General features: G+C 38.6%; 1 long non-coding RNA gene across 1 annotated transcript in view; it reads left to right on the plus strand.

Annotated features, from left to right (window-relative positions):
* Positions 1-15,709, plus strand: part of LOC136791373 (uncharacterized) — a 151,625-nt gene that overhangs the window by 39,655 nt on the left and 96,261 nt on the right. The window contains exon 4 of the long non-coding RNA XR_010833227.1: positions 6,628-6,845. This is a non-coding gene — a long non-coding RNA (uncharacterized lncRNA). The remainder of the gene's footprint in view (positions 1-6,627; positions 6,846-15,709) is intronic.

Genomic DNA, 15,709 nt, shown 5'->3' on the forward strand with positions numbered 1-15,709 from the left:
GTTCATCATTTATTATTTTTGAAAAAATTTGGGGGGAGCCGAAACGGTGACTATTTTTAAAAGCTGCTGTTTGTCATGTTTTTGCCAGGGTGAACACTGAATTGAGATGATCCTGAGCTCTCAAACCATTTGATTTCAGGTTGTTCATTTTTCATGCTCTCGAATACGGTTGTCTAAATACATTGATCATCCTGTTGAAACGCCTGCACCAGTCAGCAAGAGAAAATTTCTGAATTGATCTCTGCTGTCCCTGTGACACAGCTCATGCAAGCATGTATATTTTCAGGGAGCAAACTGTCTCAGAGACACAGTACTCCTAGAAATACACTGCCTCCTCAGAGGTGAGGGACACAAGGATGCATGGTTGAGGAAGCTGGTAGATTTCAATTTTTGTAGAAGAGAGGTGTTAGGGAGCTATTTCACTCCGCTTTTCATATATACAAAATCAGCAAAAAATGGCTAATAATGGAAGTGAAGTTCTGGAAAGGAAGTGCAAAAGTCATCTATTCAATCTCATCCTCCTCCTGTAAAGTGAAAATCTCTTGAGATGTGGTTGTCGTGCTGCTTCTTAAAATCCTGCCAGTTGCAAGGGTTTCAGAGCTTTCACAGATAAGCTGTTCCAGTGCCTAAATGTCCAGGGCTTGACTATTGAGAAAGATTTCCTAACATATTAAGTCCCCACTGCTGTCAGTGAGTGTTCATAACTCCTCAGGGAAGTGTGGAGAAAATTAGTCATACTTCTCATTGCAATATTTTATGTATTTGAAGTATTTACTACACACTTTTTAGATATTTACTCTCTAAATGGAAAAATTCATTTTTTTTTTCAATCTTTCTTCAAAGTTTACGATTTCCAGACATCCTTAACATTTTTGTTGTTTTACTCTGGATTCTCTCTAATTCCTCCAGCTTTTCTAGTGAAGCACCACAACTCTGACATTGTAAAGGAGGGCAGAATTACTGCTTGTACTTATAGGAGACATCCTAGAAAATTTTGCTTTTCTTGCAGCACCTGCATATGATTAATTTCACTGATTTTGATTCTGTGTTGTAACTTTGAAACCTCTTTTCAGTCCTGCTGCCATCCCAGTTATTCCAAGTTTGTATTTGTACATATTTTTCCTTTCTAAATGAATTACTTGTTTGATGCTGTTAAAAACAAACACCCAGACTTGCTAGAATTATGTCTTTCTTATGCAAGCTTCCCATAAAACATAACCTGATTCTTAGCTTTAAAGATCATTAATGTTTATTTACCAATACCTTGTTATTTTATTTATTAAATTTGTCACTAGGCTCTGTTTTGCATACACTCATGCTTGCTCATGCATAGTTTATGAATATAGAAATTAGTATCTCATTAACTTGGTAATTAGGCCAATGATAAACAGCTGTTTGTTTACTGTGCAGGGCAAGATTTCTACTGAAGTTTCTTACCTTTCATGCACGGTTGTTGTTTGGAATCTCTGTCATAGAAAAAAAAGTATATGGATTAGTAATATCTACTCTTACTTGTTATTGCCAGCTCAGTGAAATCTCAGTTTATAAGACAGACAGAAATAAATTGCTGTATGCTTTGGATATCCAAGGAGCCATAGTATTAGTTGTGTTAATTAAACACCCAGATGTTCCAGCCGTAGACCAGGATCCCAGTGTGTAATCTATCTGCTGTACGAACATGCCAAAAAAATTTACAAAGAGAGAAAATGGATACAGACATAGGGATGCAAAGCAATGATGGGACTATATTATTTATAAAGTGTTTTCATACTTTAAAAGTACAGCTTTACATTACATGTCCTTTCTGCATCTTGTGTTAGATTGAATTTTAATAACATCTAGAAACCTATAATAATTGAAGTTTCCAGAAGTTCTACTTGACCTTAGGTTTCAAGCCATTTTTGTCTTTAAACCTGCCAATATTCTCCCTCCCCCATTTTGGGGAGTTTCTTTGCCTCTGGGTTAGTGGTTAAACAATGCCTATTAGAGAGGAATTCTTCAGAAGAATTAATGTGATGCCTCTTGAGGGGGCACACAGTGTACGTGATAACCAGAGTTTTTTAAACATCAGCATTGCAACTCCAGCACTGCAACATCTCTGTAGAGATAAAGTCAGGAGACCTGTGATGATATCCACAGTGCCCTGAAAAATCCTCCAACAAGGTGAAACTATTCCTACATATTTGAGTTTACGAATCAGAGGAGTGCACTGGGACCTGCAAAAGGATGAACTCACCCTTACTGTCATCTCCCCAGAAAAACGCGTGTTGGTTGAATTTACCTCTTCATCCTGTAATATTTGGTGATTATCAAATTAGGAGGGAGTCCTTGTATGTGGAGGTGAATTCCTGTGCAGATAAGCGGGGGTTACAGACAGATCCTTTCCTTTCTACCTCCAGGGGAGTGCAAGGTAGGATGCAGAACTGTCAGATCAGGGGAATACAGGAAATCCTTGCGGAGAAGGCTAGGTGAATTAAATCACCTTGTCACATAAGGCAAGATGGGGAAAAGATCAACTTGTTCCCAAAGCAAAATCCATCTGTAAGTTTTCTTAATGGCTAATGACATATAACCAACATCTCACTTAGACAGAGAGGTAGTATGGTATACTTTATGATTTTTCATTATGAAAAATGGAAGTGTTAGGCAGGAATTAAGCGTTACCCATATGATTATTATTTGTTATAAAGTTTATCAGAATCAGGTAATTAGCTGGCTATCTCACTAGTCACATTGCCGAAATGTAATTGGTATTCTGTGTTTTGTGCTGTTTTAACAGCATTTTTTTTCATTGATTTCTCTGGCCTTTCAGTTTATTTTTAGAAAGAGAAAATGTGTCATTCTGGCTGCTTTTTTTGTTCCTGAGAAAACAGAATGTCCCACAGTGGGAGAGTTTTCAGGTATTCATCAGCTATTCTTGAAAAACATATAATCACACCATGGCTGCTCTGAATCTCAGTAGATGAAAGTGGGGAAATAAATTGCAGAATGCTTTAAGATGTGAGGAGTTGAGAAGAATACGTATATTTGAGTCCATTTTTTATAAATGGTAGTTGTCTTTTCTGAAAAACTTTATCGATAGCACAGGAAAAGTCTCTGCTGAGTGATGTAGAATATTCTTATTCAAAATAAAAACTGATTGAAAACTAGTTTTTCTAAATCCCAAAATGCTGCTGAGCATTCTCAAATGTAAACAGAATACAAAACATCATCAGTATTGATATTTTTATTTAAATCTTGGAACAAGTCAAATACTTGGCAAAGTGAACTGTGATTGCAAGACTTTATACTTCTAAAGTGTTTGTGCTCTGGCACAATTGGCTGCTGTGTGTTTGACTTTTTCTTTGAAACCAGTGGAAGTCTTAGATACTATATTCCCATTCCCTCCTTCAGTTTTTCCCATCTGCAAGTCCAACGGACACTTTTTTGGGAAGTCTTCAGGACTTTCCACATTCATCGGACTCTGCAGTCCAAGTATGGGGAGAGGCCAGGCACTGAGCAAGAGCAGAAGAGAAATACAAATTCTCTACTGAATGAGGTCTGCTAGGAAATTTAATGCAACATAAGGCTTTAATGGATTTCCAAGTCCTGACTGAAATTACTGCATTGGTTTCAGCATAATTAGACAGCCATGTTCAATTCAGTTACAAAATCTGTGGTGTGAATCTCATGGGGATATGTTGTCTATTAGCAAATGATAGGGACCAAGAACTTGCCTGAAGATAAGGAGCTTCTCTGACTCAGGCTTCTCAGCGACATCTACGATTCACTGGCAGGACTTCAGAGGTTGTGAAAGACCTTGTGTTTCTCAGCAAAACAGTTGGGAAACACTGTTTTGCAGGTATTTCCTTTCTTTGACAGTTTAATTTTTGTTCATCAGAATATGGTTAAAATTGGTACTATTAAATGCAATCAAAATTTCCTCAAAATGTTCCACAGCATTTTAGAGCATTGTTTTTAGTCATATCATTCTGTTCTTTGTGCATTTTCCCCAATCACTCAAAATATGTATGTGCAGATGTTCACAGAATGTTCATTTTAATCCTGAAAGCTCCCGTTCTCCCAATAAACTCATTTAAAACTTGTTTTCTGTGAGAATTATTTAAAATATACAAAGCAAAATTAAAAGAGAAGATGTTTTTAAATGATCTCTGTGACAAACCACAATTAATTAAGTAACAATTCCAACACTAGTTAGCTGGCATGAAAGTATATATTCTGTAAAATAGTGAAAAATTATAAATTTAGGAGAGCAGTGACATTTGCAAAATATGTGGAACTCATGAAATGAATTCTTTGTTAAGAGCTGCTTCCTCAGCTCTAATTAATATTGATATTGGGTAGCTATGTTGTGTTTGCTATGTATCTAACAGTTGATTACATGCGGCAGGAGAAGGAGGGCTCATTTTTCCTGAAAGCATAATTGTGTGGTAACTATCATTGATTTTTCTGTACTAGAATCTCTCATCTATTATTTTCAGGTTATGCTCTTATTTCCAAAGTAATATTTAATTCCAAACTCCCAGACTTAAACTCATAAATAGCTTGGGATGAAGTCTGACTTGCGTTCTTGACTGCATGTAAATTAAGTAAGTCCCTTAGCTTTTACTGTCTATGGCATATGTCTCTTCATTATAAATGGTGGAGTCTGGAATAGTGAGATTGGATGGTCTTCCTCCTTTTGTGGTACCAATTTGCGTATAGTAGAGATGTTGGCCCAGCAGAGAAACTCCTATCTCAGTAGGTCTGCTGTAGCAGACATCCTTTTGCACTGGAGGAAATTCTGGAAAATTCTAAGCTGATGCTGACGGAGCTTTTTTAGCCCTGGCAACTGGCTAGGAGAAAAATCTCCAAATTTAAGCTAGGATGGGAAGAGCAGAGTTTTTCTTTTCTTGCTGTTTCACCTAAGAAACCATGATGGACAGAACTCAGTGAAAATTGCTTGTACCACAAATTCTTAATTCAAAAGCAGTCAGCAGTCAAAAGAAAGAAAAGCTCAAATTTACAGCACTCTGTCATACATCAAAAGCAAGGTTAAATTAATTCAGATTTTACTATGAAACGGTACATGCCTGCAACTGATTGTAGCAAGACTTCAGTCTTTATGGTCTGCACCATGAGCTGCTGCACGTGGGCATAGTTTCAAACAAATTTATTCAGACTTCTGCTTTCTTGTATCTTGTAAGAGGTGAGTTTGAGAAGTCAGGATTCCTGCTATTACTTGACTGTTGATGATAGATACTGGGTACAACACAATAAGCATTTACCATTAATTCAGAATAATTAATGAAGAGGAAACCTAGTCATCGGGAACAGAGATGGAATCAAACCAAAAAAAAAAAAAAAAGAACAAGGAAGGAGCATTATGCAGTCATCACGTTAGGAGGTGAATGGGTGAATGTTGGTCCAAAGAAGAACACAGCAAGTGAAAGAAAAGATGCAGGAGCTGTTAATGTGGTCTTTTGGACAGCTTGACTTTGAAGGAAGTACATAATTTATGTGCAATTACACAAGGAAAGCTGTGAAAAGCCTCTGCTGGAAAGAATGGGAAATTGGGACATTTTCATTGCTGGTCTTTCTTCTACTGTAGAAACTGGCAGGTCATATTCCAGAGGGAGCATTGCGGTTTCTGCTAGAAGATCTATAACCTCTCCAAAAAGTTTATGGCCAAATGAAAGAACTTTGAAATTTCCCTTTGTTCTCTCATTGCAAACTTATAACCTGAGACATGATCCTGTACAGCGCTGTGGGTGAGATGAGCATTACAGGCATTTTGCAAGGGAGAAAGTTTTCACTTGTTTCTCTGGATTGTGATTCGTTCATGCAACGATCCTCCATCTGAGAATGACCCTGAAAAAGTATAAAACATTTTTCTTTCAATACTTACTAGTTTGGCTAATGGTTCTGTGTATTTTATGTCCTGCATTACTGTCTGCCTGATGGAATTTGATAAAGCTCCCAAATTTTTATGACAGAGTAGGAGGTGAGGCCTCATGTATGACACTCTTCATCTCATTTCTGCTTTCACTGGTTTGATAATGAAATATTTCTTGGTGTGCTGACTTTATGGTCTCTGCATGGTTAAAGTACATGGGAAAGTAGATGTGTCCTTGGATATGAGTTTGAAAAAGAACAAATGATGAATTTTCTAATTGTGAAGCAAATGCAATTTCAGAAAGTGTTGGGTGGCTTTAGGGAAAATCCAAGTTAGTGTCTTTGGCAGGCTCTGCTTTTACAAAGGCACTCTGGAAAAAAGAGAAAGTCCCTAAACAAAGTAATTACTTGGCACATATTTATAGCAGGTATTGTCTCTTTATTTGCTGAGAGGGCAAAGTGGGTACCTGATCCTTGACTGAGGTCTGAATGCAAGTAAAAGAATATAAATAAAATGTTAATAGTTCTGTTCAAAAGGGATGATTGTAGACCTTGTACAAAATAATTAATTCCATAAATTAACTCTTTTACTTTTTAACAAATGACTGAATGACAAGAATGTCTTTTGTGAAATGTTTTGTTTGTTTGTTTGTTTTTTAAATGAAGAAATATATTGATACACTCCAATATTGGATATAAACATTAGCTTGGTGTTGTTTTATATTAATTACCTGGTGTTTTTGTATTTGCTAGGTTCGTGCCACATCCTGTAGGATGTTAGAATGAGCTGCTTAGAACACCAAGATGGGAAGTTGGTCCTGCCCTGAAAAGCTGGCAAGTTATATCTACCAGTAAAAATGTTTTTAGACCACAGAGCACAGGGCAGCCTCCAGGGAAGCCAGCATGCCTCAAACCACTGGAGGACTCTACCACTGCAGGCAGCCTCTGTGGAAGATGAGGAGAGATTCCAGGTGAGAGATGGTGTGGCTGCACTGTGGAATTTGTTTCTGCACTACGATGTTAGTGCATGTACGGGAAGGGAAAAGCGATTTTATTTTTAAGTTAATGTTGGATGGTAAAATACTTGTGAAGAATGTTGAAAGGTCTTGAAAGTGAGTTTAGAGAATGGGATGACAACCTTGAAATACATTTCAAAAAAGGTGTTCTGTATGTTATATTTGTAGTGGAAAGAGAAAGGAACATTGCAGTGGAAGAAAACAGCAAATCCTTTCTTCTCCTGCAGTTAGCTGTGTTCCTTCTCAGATACCACTGTTTTTCAGCAGCTGGTAAAGCTACTCCTATATATATAATTTTGAAAGAGCTTTAGAAAATTTCAAGGTGAAAGGTGTTAAAAATGAGAGAAGATTATTACTATTATTGTCTCCCTATGTTCTTTGTTTGGAATTATCTTCTGCAGTTTTTCTTCATTTTCACAATAATTTTCAGTCTCAAACAACCCCCCACTTTCTCTGCTTAGACCAAGACAGGGCTGAGGGCTGTTCTGACTTGGAAAATGCTTACAGACTCACGATGAGAATTACGATAGCACCGGAATGTGCTATCATCAGTGGAGAAAGTCAACAAATTAAGGACTACTTGATTTCCCTTGTGAATTCTGCTATCATTTATGTGAGATGTAATTAATTCATTGTCGAAAATCTATGCAGTGGAACAAGTAAAACTTGTATTACACTGTGCTTTCCACAGGATAGGGGAATCTCAGCTTCATGCAGGGTTTTGTTTTGTTTTGGTTTTGTGTTTCTGAGAATCAAAGTGTACTACTGAGTTTTTAAGTATTATTTGTACTGCGAAACTAACCTTCATAGCTACAACAATAATCAATAGTTTATTTTATGTATGAATATATTTATCACCATTCTTCTTAGAATATCCAAAAGGACTTGATAAACGGATGTATTTATATCCTATGTTCCATGTTAGAGCTGCTGTTCACCTGAGACACATCACTATGCTTTGCTCTGCAGATGGACAAACATACCAACTGACAAAAAGGGTGGAGAAAGGATACTTGTAGACCTAGCTCCTACTTATCACTCACTAGCCCTGTGGCTGCTTTATTGTTTAAAGAATCATAGAAACATTTAGGTTGGATAGTACCTTTTAGGTTATCAAGTCCAACTGTTAACCTAGCACTGCCAAGTCTACCACTAAACCATGTGCCACTAAGCACCACATCTACAGGTCTTTTAGATATCTCCAGGGATGGAGACTCAACCAGTTCTCTGGGTGGCCTGTTCCTATGCTTCACAACCCTTTCAGTGAAGAAATTTTTCCTAATATCCAACCTAAACCTCCCCTGGTGTAACTTGAGTCCATTACCTCTACCTCTTGCCTTATTGCTTGTTTTTTGGGAGAAGAAACCCCCACCTTGCTACAACCTCCTTACAGGTAGCTGTAGAGAGTAAGAAGGTCTCCCTTGAGCTTCCTTTTCTCTAGGCTAAATAACCACAGATCCCTCAGCTGTTCCTCATAATATTTGTTATCTAGACCCTTCACCAGCTGTGTCGCTCTTCTCTGGACACGCATGGTATTCGAGGTGCGGCCTCACTAGAGCTGAGTACAGAGGGACAATCACTTCCTGGTCCTACTGGCCACACTATTTCTTATACAAGCCAGGATGCTGTTGCACTTCTTGGCCAAATGAGCACACTGCTGGCTCATATTCAGCTGGCTATCGACCGATTCCCCCAGGTCCTTTCAAACACAGTAGTGAGAGCTGGCAAAAGGGCAAGTAAAGAGGGTATCTGTATCTATATGCATAGAAGCATGTCTGTCTAGCAATTAAGTGATACTATGAATCCCACTTATACAGAAATTGTTCTTCAGAGTTTGATATTGTAGAAATAATAGCTTGTGGTTCTTTTAATTTGCCTTTTCTTCAAGCTTTCTCTCTAACCACAAAAGCTAAAAAGTTATACACATAGAATAATAATAGTAATCCCAATAATAAAATTCCTAGGGTTTTCTCCTTGAGGGGGAAGGAGACAGTACTCGGTCTCAGTGAATTTGTCTGGGTATCAGCTGCCTGACTGGTTAGTACTTGCATATCCAGAGTAGTCTCAGTACTGCTATCTCTTCCTTAGTCATGCTTTCAAGTTTAAAGGGGAAAATGAGATTATTGTAGGTTTTGTGAGACAGGAATTAAACAAAGGATACAAATCTGTAGGAAATTAGTTTTGTGTATAGTAGTTGAAAACTGAGATCATCCCATGGTCACTTAATCCCAGATGCTGGGGATATTAAAATATAGCATGATATTCACAATATAATAGCAGTGAAAGTTAGACAGAGAATGGAAAGGAGAAACAAAAAGAGACAAAACAATATAGACAAAGGAAGAAAAGAAGTAAAGTAAGGAAGAGGAATGTAATACTACACAGAAAAATCTGTGCTATAAAATCATTTGAAAAAAAAACACTGAAACTTTTCAGTCAAATAAATGTAAATAAAAACTTGTTTCAGTAATATCATAATTACACAGTGGAGGTGGAGCAGAAATTTTTTTTTTTTTGCATCTGTGTCAATTTATCCTCTTCTCTGAAAACAGCAGAGAAATCCCTTCAAAGAATCACTTTCGTTCATAGACAGCACATATGTATTTTGTTGCTGTATCCTCCAGACTGTATCAATAACTGTATACTTCAATAAAAATATGTCTTCAGAGAATTGCTCAGTCCCCTCCATCTCCTTCCTCAGAGGGTTTTATTTCCTTTTTAACTCTCCTCCTATTTTACTTGGCAGTTTATGGACTGCTAGAAAGATGATGCCTAAGCTGTTTCCTTCTTGTAGTTCAGCCTTTCTGATTGAAAGTGCATGAAAAAATGTAGGTGAGCACAGCAGAGTCACCTGCTCGTATACTAGCCTACGTGCCAGAACAGACAATAGTGCTACAGTCAAGAACAATGGAAGTTTTGATATTGAAATTCACAGGGGAGAAATCGAGTCCTGTGCTAGACCTTAGACATCCCCTCAGAGAGCTGATGTTTCCAGTAGCACACTGTACCAAACACCAGCCTGTGATATGGCTTTGTGCAAGCTATTCCTAAAGTAGAGTCATCAGCTTAACTCCTGTGTTTTTGTAACAGACTAAATTTTCACCAGAAATCTATGTGTTAATTTCTGTGGAACAAATAAGCCCAATAGTCAAAAACAAGAATATTGTACATAGGGCATTACAATAAGGTTTAATGATTCTAGCACAGGCATCTTTACCCACTTAGTTCCACAGTAAGTAACTATCATTAAACCTCTTTCCACCTCTTTAAAAAAAGACTGAAGAAAAGAAGAAAGACTATGAAAAATGCCTAAAAGCCTGTTTCAGGCACAGGTGCTAGACAGACTAGTATCATCCACTTAATTAAGATTTGAATTTTAATTCAAAACAGTTATTCTTAATGTGCGCATGAGCTACTTATATTTCAAGTCTGAAAAGGGCCTTCTATTTTCTCCTCAACTATATCAGTAGGAAGATGCTGATTTTCTCTGCAAAAACTTTGTGTTGCTTATATCCTTCACTCATGATGGTAATAGTATCAGTGCTACCTGAAGTGTAAGTACCAGATAAAAATAAAAATACCTTTTCGTTCTACTTTTCCTTCAGCAGAAAGCAGTGTTGTTTGTTTGTTTGTTTGTTTGTTTTTTTAAATTATGATGGGAATGATATTGGCATTTCTGAGGAAAAATATAAATTTAATTGTAAAGGGGTGAGGCTGATTTTACTGCCCATGTTAATGTCTAATCTTCTTTCCTTGAAGAGAAGAAAATACAAACAGACAAAAATGTAAACAAAGGAACTACACAGATAGAAAATAGGGCATGTATGTTCCAGCTTTTACTTCTATTCTTACAAGTGGAAAAAGGCAGCAGCGCACATAGTCTCTTGCCTGCTGGAAATGTGACAAACCGTGGTAGCATGGGGTTTAGCTGCCTCTCTGCCCACAACACTGTTTTGCATCAACAATAATGCATCTGGCCAATCAGTGTCAGATAAGGATCTTTGCTGGCTAAGCCAGGCTTTCTTTTTAGTAGAAGCCAATGATGAAGAAAAGGACAGCAGTAAGGAATGGAAAAGAGAGGCTGGATGCAGGAAGCTAGGCTGAAGCTGGTAAAGTTGGCTGTGCTTGCTTAGTTCTCCTCCCTAACTCAATTGGGAATGTCTCCTGGGATCTGTGGATTGTGTTTATCAGGAGGGGATGGATGGATGGATAGGCTGCAGAAAACTGGTAGAGCTGAGGCCAAACGAAAGAGAAATGTACCCTTTGAATGTATTTACTGGAAGATATGATAGTATGTGTGTGGAAGATTATTTTCAACAAATGAAGTAGTGAAATGGAGAACCTTAGATATGGGTAGCTGTGAGAAATGAGCTGATATGAAGATGCTGTGCCTGTAAATGAGAGGCAGGGAGAAAATGGAAAAACTCTGATAGGGACCAACATGAAGTCCCAGAGACTCTTGAAATTTGATGCAATCACTGGTGATCTGGTCTTCTGAAATTTGGGAGCTGGTGCTGGTTGCAGTCAGTAAGGGTTAATTTAAACATCCCTCCTGAATTTTCTGCGTTTGTTTAAATACTTGGGAAACTAGGTGAAACAGATTGATAGTGCTGTATTGTGAGGCACTGGTACCTCAGCTTGTACTAGTCTGTTCCAGAAATCTGTGTTGCTCTAAACTTAAAGTTATGAAAGGAGGAAGATGCCAGCAAGCCTACATTTTACTGGAACAGCTAGTGTTAATCACTTTTTTGTGTCTCCACTTCTGTTTTTAAGTGAATATCGCTTCTTCTAAATCACTTACCTTCACCTTCATTGTCATGTGAGGTACCTTTGTGGTGCTAGGTATTTGGTGTGTGGTTTCAAAGTTTAATTCTTATTGGTGCTAGTTCCTGCAAGCTTCTGTATTTTTCCTGCCAATTCACAAGAAAACTAGACAAGTGGAAATCCTTTTAACTACTCCATGTGTTGAGACATGGTATTAATGTGTGCAGATTGGTGGTATAGCAAGTCATCTTCATTATTTTAGGGACAATTCTACCCACTTTTAGAAATATTTAGGAATAATTCTCTATGGGACACCTTTTGGGGGATATATATATATGTGAATATATTTTGGGGTGTTCCCTCCTGCCAACCTTGTTTTTAGCTCTAGTGTTTACGTAGCCTTTCAGAGCTGTGGATTTTGGAGAACATCGATAGCTGACCTTTAAAGTGTATGAGTTTTAAGGTTAACTGTATTAGAGCAGTGACTGACTGAGTAGAAAAGCTGTTAAGAATATTTTATTTTTGGTTTAATTTATTGTTCAAAATCCCATGTCTTCCTCTGAAAAATAATTTTTGAGCACACTTAAGTTGCCTTTTCTGTCAGGGAAGGTTCTGCTTTACAGGTGGATGGGCTTTCTACTGAGAGATATGGTAAAGCTGGTGAGCTTTCTCCACCTACAAAAATACAATCAAAAAAACTCTTTTGTGAAACAATAATTTTGCTGAAAATTTGTCAAAATATTAAAGCTTCTATATCTTATTTAACTACCAATACCCCAATAGCATACTTACACATACCCTGAGTTTTTAATATGAGAGATTACTCTAACAGATCGAATGAGGAGTGCAGTTTTTCTTCTTGGTGGCACTGGTGTGAGGCATGGGAATTTCCTGCTAATGTGACAAGGAAACTAACAAGAAAAATAACAGTGAGTGGAGGAAAAATAATTTCAGGGTAGATTTAAGGAACTAAATACAGGAATACAAATAGAATTTGTTAAATACAATTACTCCTTGCATAGCTTCTTCAGAGATCCATAAACTCTTGCTGCAGCTCTTATGTCACAAAAAAAGTCTTTTTCGTACTTTTAGCTGAAAACGAAGTCCAAAGTTTGAGCTGAGTTTCACAAAGTCTTTAAATCTATGCAAACTTAAAATTGTGCAGAAGTTATGAAAGTGCATCATTTATATAAGAAAACACTCATTTTCAGAGAACCTCGAAGGACAGAGCCTGTGCAGGCAGGCTGAGCTCTGTCCAAGCATTTGGGTGTTCCTCCTCACACTGTACTCGCAACATCAGCGGTGCATATGTGGCTTCTGGGAAAGTGAGCACAAGTATTAGGACCTTTGTGGACCTTCTGTGACTGGATGTGACTTTTTCAGTCAGTAGGCCTTTTTATGAACAGGCGTGGTAACACCCTCCTTTTTATAAGATATCAGCCTCTCCCGTTCTCCCACGTATTCCCTCTTCATGTGTCTCTGCAGTCCATGCAGGTTAGGATTCTATTAGACGTTAGTGGGGTCTCATGTTGCATGATTACAGGAACAATTATTTAAAAATATGGCCTTCACTGAGAAAGTAACCTTGTTTTAAAACAGAGAACTTCAGTTTGTAATTCAGCACCACACCTGTGAATGAAGCAAATACTGGAAATCAACAAAATACAATGAAAAAGATGGACATTGACAAATGACAAAGCTTCATTCAATTACAAACAGGAAAAAGCAAACAGCCTTCTGAAACAAAGCCCTAAAACGGTCCTCCTGCAATGTCAAATACAGGTTTCAGTTTCCAAATGAATGTAGAATGGGTTATACATAAATGCCTGTGGCAGTGGTGGTGACGGGAGCATAAACAATGCTTTGGATAGAAAACAAACTGGCAACATCACGTGAAAGGTCTCTCTCTCTCTCTCTCTCTCTCTCTCTCTCTTTTTTTTTTTTTAATAAGATATTTGTATTTCAATATGCTTGGTGACTATATTGGTGTTTGTGTGCAGCAAAGTAGGCAGCCCTTCTCCTCAGCGGAGAGTGGACTGGTGGGACATATCAGTATTTTTTCCTCATACTTGTCAGCACCTGTGTGTACTGTGCATCAAGGGAAGCAGCTGGTAGGCCCATAACTCCACCAGGCTTTTTGGTTCTGGTAAGTTACCAGGAACATGTCTTAAAGGAAAGATGATAAAATAGACCTGGCAGAGCTGTAAATGCGCTTTGTTTTGCTAGATTGAACAGTTACAACTCATAAATTTCTGGCTTGGCCTGGCGTGAGCCAGTCAAGGCCTAGTTACCCTCTGTCAGTCCGTTCTGCCAGGCAAGGTGAGCAGGCTCTGCCAGCTGGGTCACGGTGCCGGGATGTCTCGTGGGGCTGCCCCAGCCCTGAGAAAAGTGCCATGGCACCGTGTACGCAGCGTGCAGGGTCCTGGACAGGGCTTTCTCTCCAATCCTGCTAATACCATGCAGTAGGACACATCTCCCTGATCTCTGTGTCTGTCCCTTTCTGAAGGAGGTCTGTCCCCACTCCAGAGTTGACAGCTCCTTCTAGCAGCTGCTCCAGGATTGTTTGGCCTCCTCCAAATAATCTGTCTCTTGATGACATGTGACCCCTTGATAGAAGAAACAACTTCATTCCTCACACTGTCCCTGGTGACCTGTGACTGCTCTGCTGATTCATCACAATATATTATATGAGACAATTGTTTCCATGTTTAAACTAGTAATTAGCTTTTTTTTTTTTCGCCATAAATCTGACTGATTTCAGTTTCAACTTCACTATACAGCCAAGACATTTCTCAAGTGCTCCCCTCTGCTGCAGGAGAGCTTATTTATTTAAGAGTGGATGGTGAGAAAAAAGAATTGGACAAGGTGTTTATGAGACATGCCAGTCTAAAAAATGCAGTGTTTTACATTGTTTGAATATCGTTTGATTTACTACTTTATTTACAACATAGCAGTTGAAAAACAATCTGACCCAGCAACCTTGGGATTGTTTTTCATATAGCTATGATGGGTGCCTTTTGCTATATCTAGAAAGACTATCTGGCTGTTCTCAGAGTTGTTCAGTGTAAAGTTTATAACCAGAAGATAGCTGTGCAGAGAAAGCAGTCTGCTAGTGCTGGGACTTGGAAGAAAGCACGGAGTTGTGTGACGGGGTGAAAGAAGGGAGGGAGCAAAGGTGGTATTTCCATAGCTCTTATTTTAAAGGTCCTCGGAAGCCTCAGCTAGGTGGTTATCTGATTGTAGCAGCTGCAAGTTTTATTCACTCTATAATATACTGCTTTACCAAGAATAAAATTTTACTAATGCTATCAGCCAAATAGCAGCATACATTCATCAGTTTTGTGTTGCTGAACATCTAATCAAAAAGATCTTTAACTAGTTAAGCCAGCTCTGATAAACCTCCCAAGTCTTACATGACTTTTCAGGTAGTGTTGTGTAACTTGGTGCTGAGCTGTGGGAATGTATTTGGGGACTGGAAGGAGACCTTAGAATTAGACAACTGACTAACACTGCTTGCTTATGGGACAGTAAAACACGTGTAATGGGTGTGTAGTCTCACTGCTTCAGAACAGCTAGTGAGATGCTGGGGTGCTAGCCTCACCACACTGTGTCTGTGCTGAGGGTGAGATGGGAAGGGGAGAATCCACCTTAGATTTGCAGTTTTGGCTAGAGCTAGTAGCAATCACCATAACAGATTTTCAGGCTGAGCTATATGAATCATCTCAGGAAGGTGCAGGGCAAAGCTGGGTGTCTGGTTCTGTCTTCTAGCATCTCGTGTGCCTGAGCAGTCAGAAATCAGGAACTATCTCCTGCCTCTGTTATTCTGCAGGCAGTGATAGGAGCTGGCTTGAAGGTTTGTGACCTTGTCAACCTGCAGGCAGTGATAAGACCTGGAAGCAGGCTTGTGACTGCTTGCAGGCAGGAAAAGCTATGGATAGCAAGGTGTTTGGCTACAGCTCTGGATATAAGGGGGACAAGGACGGATAGAAGCATGCTTTCTGTGGTGGGTGCAGTGCTGGATGGAGCTGGGACCTGAAAAAAATTATTGCCATGGG

The sequence above is a fragment of the Anser cygnoides genome, chromosome 8, assembly GCF_040182565.1.
Source record: "Anser cygnoides isolate HZ-2024a breed goose chromosome 8, Taihu_goose_T2T_genome, whole genome shotgun sequence".
In the NCBI taxonomy this organism is placed as follows: Eukaryota; Metazoa; Chordata; class Aves; order Anseriformes; family Anatidae; genus Anser; species Anser cygnoides.